Raw genomic sequence first — 3,487 nt, 5'->3', positions numbered from 1 at the left:
CTTAGAAATTCAGACTCTCAGGCCTCGTACTGAATCAGAACCTGCATTTTAACAAAATTCCCATATGCTGCCTGTGGAGATTAATGGCTGAGGAACATTAACTCTGATGTGTTAGTTCTCACTGACAGGTGTTACCCAGATCGGGGTAACTCTTGCTTACTGTTGCCATTATCTTAGTTTGGACACTTACTGCAATTCAGTTGGAACTTTTTTTGGAAAAGTCATAACTAATTTATGTATTGATTCGTTTTAAATTTATTTGTCATATATTTACAGGGACCTACCCTGGGTAGGTTTGGATGGTCTGAAAAAACATTTCCACTTTAAGAAAGAGAGTCAGCAGGAATCAAGAACTAAGACGATCCCAACGGTTTCTGAGGGAACGGTGTGGCGATTCCATTTTCTTCTATCTGGGGTGAGAAGTGGAAGGGTGATTAGGAACTTGAAGACTGGGATCAACATCCTATTGTGGTCACTCTTGGTCAACAACAGCTCTTGCAAACTTGAGTCAATGAGAGAACAATGTCATACGGTTTACAGCATCTATCTACCCACTGAATTGTAATTTACTTCATTTTTCTCTGCAAACTGCCTCTCTTCTTTTTCCCTACATAGATTATCATTTTAAAATCATTTTGCACGAGTCCTATAAATAGAAAAACCAGTGTCGTTTGCCTGTGGAAGTACCAGAAAAATAAATACAGGTCCAGTACCCTAATCTGAAAATTTAAAATCCAAAATGCTCCAAAATTTAAAACGTGGTGGCACTTGACCACATGTGACAGATTCAGGGCCTATATAAAACAAATGAATTTCATGTTTAGACTTGGGTTCCATCCCCAAATACCTTACCATGTGCATACAGATATTCCAAAAATAAAAAAAAAAATAGAAATCTGAAACACTTTTGGTTCCAAGCATTTCAGATAAGTGATATTCACCCTATAGAATGAAATAAAATACTAATAAATTATCAGTAGATACTGATGCCCTGTGAAGACTCCGAGCCTGACGCCTCTTTGGGAATATGGGAAAGTAGTAAGCATTAGGGCGGGATGTGAAAGACAAACTAATAGCAAACTTGACTTTTTCCTTGTTATATTCAAGAGAAACACATGATTTCTATTTCATTCCAGCCATTCTGTGTATATTCTCATTCCCTATCCACAGGCTGCTTCCAACTACCAGGAATCTGTTTGGATGCCAACCACCCGTCTCTCTAAAGTAGTTTCTTCATATTCTACAATCCTCACCTCCCCAGTCATGACTATTGCAGACGCCCTAGAATATCTTCTCTTTCTGCACCCTGAACAGGCCCTCAGAACTATACAGCTCAGCAGTTAACGCTCATTCATCACTTCGTGTGTGCTTGTCCTACCCTTATAACTAGGCGATGAGGACCTCATAATCCAGGGGTTAGGCTCCCATTAAGATAAGTACATTTATGTGATGACAGTTAGATTGTACCCACTGGGGAACCACCTAGAATCCGTCCGAGGTGGCAGAAGGTTCTGAAGAGCTTAGACATCGATTCCTCAAAGAGCAGCACTAAATCTTCCCACCAAACCTCCCGATAGCTGTCTTGTAGCAGCTTTTGAGAGGTAGTTTTCACTCCAGAGACCACAATCAAACCCATTAGAGCCTGAGTTGCTGGGTCTTGCTTGCTCCACGGAGCCACCTCTGAAGGTGTTCAGCACAATTAGCGATACAGCCTTCCTTAAGTGCTACAGAGCAGTTTAGCAAGCCCAGGAGACCAGAGTAAGGGGAGCACTAACAATAGTGGGGGGGGGGGGTTTCTGTTAAAGGGCCCTCTGGGAAACTGCATTGTTCTGATTGCTACTTTCCTCCTCTCTGCATTACCCCTCACAAGGAAAGAGAAACTCACAGGGCTTATGAAAGTGAAGGGCATTTGCCAGGATTCAGGACAGTCCCCTCTAGTATCCTTCTCTCCCAAATTTCTGCACTGTCCTCCCTATCACTCTCTGTATCTGCCATGTCCTTGCCTTACTTTGGCCCTTCTCTCCAGATATCTTCCTTGCAAGGTCCTTTTATTTTTTAAATTCTAATAGAAAATATACTGAACTTGGAGATAGAAGATCTTAATTCTAATTTTTACTTGATCACTAATTTCCCATTTGATTTGGTCATTTTTTTCTTTCATTGAAACAATAGTTTAAAGCTCCCCCAAACACAGTTTTACACTCAATTGCTCATATCTCCTCATTAATTTGGCGACTACGTGCTGAGTCAGTATATCTGCCAATTTTCACAAATAGGAATGGAGAAGCCAGAGCTATCTTTGTTCATCTTTGCTCCAGTGTACAACTTCAGCCAGTGACCAGGTTCATGGACATGATTAAGTCACCTTCGAAAGCCCCTCCCCCAGGCACAGATGTCAGGCCAAGTTCCCATGGAAAACTCACTCTGAAAGGAATCACAGCTAAGCCCTCAGCCCCGGAGTGCCAACTCCTCTCAGACATCAACTGCAGGCCGCTCCACAGAGGGTAAGAGCCTGTGCTCTGGAATCAGTTAGACCTGGGTTCAATTCCTGAACCCAACAGTTACCAGGGCTGTGTGACCCCGGATGAGTTTTTTATTGTTCAACACCTCAGTTTTCTCATCTGCAAAATAGGGATATTAACACAACCCAAATCACACCCTTGTTATGACAACACATCACCCAGTAGTAGTGTTAAAAAAATTACTAGTAAATCTCTGCAGACACAGACACGTGTGCGTGTGCACACACACACATGCACACACCTGGAGATCCCCTACCTGTTTATTATCTAGCAATAAAATTAGGCAAGGAAAATCCAATGTGGTCTCGTTCCTTTTCTCTCAATGAATATTTATGAGATAAAATTTGTGCTGCCACAGCCCATATCCCTGTCCCTCCAAACACGCCTTATACTCCAGCCAAGTTGGACAACTAGCCTGCCACTCCACGTACCCCTGGGGTTCTTGTCTGTCTTTGCTCCTGCTGTTTCTGCCTCCCACACTGCTCCCGCCGCCCATGGCTACCTCCTCAACAGGTTACACATCTCCCTTTTCTTTTTTGTTTTCGTGATTTATTATTATATACTTTTTATAAAATTATAAACAGAAGCCCAAACACGTGTATCCCCCACTACCATTAGGATCAGCGTTCATATCTCCCTCACTGGAGACCTGGCTATCTTCTAAAGGAGGCCTTATTATTTGTTTCTCTACATACCTTTCCCTCAAGTAGGTATTTGTACCCCACCTACAAAAATGGAGCTGCAAAGGATGGGTACAAAAGTGAGATTTTCTTGCTGTTGTTATAGTACAGACACTTGAGGTTATGGGAGTAACTGAGCAAAAAAACAAGTATTAAGGAATGGAATGTCTGTTACCTGTTAACAAGCAGCTGAATCATTTGTTGTAACGGGCACCTCCCTAACAATTAGTAGGGACATGGGCACAAGAAAACGTGAGACAAACATTGGCCAGGTGACTGCCTTTA

At 42.2% G+C, this 3,487-nt stretch overlaps 1 protein-coding gene across 1 annotated transcript in view; it reads right to left on the bottom strand.

Moving 5' to 3' along the window:
- Positions 1–3,487, bottom strand: part of NRXN3 (neurexin 3) — a 1,203,771-nt gene that overhangs the window by 1,071,888 nt on the left and 128,396 nt on the right. The window lies entirely within an intron of this gene.

Source organism: Otolemur garnettii, unplaced genomic scaffold (assembly GCF_000181295.1).
Source record: "Otolemur garnettii isolate 467f Iridium unplaced genomic scaffold, OtoGar3 scaffold00020, whole genome shotgun sequence".
Taxonomy (NCBI): domain Eukaryota; kingdom Metazoa; phylum Chordata; class Mammalia; order Primates; family Galagidae; genus Otolemur; species Otolemur garnettii.
Note: the sequence above shows the minus strand (reverse complement) of the source record. Positions and strands in the feature narration are given on the sequence as shown.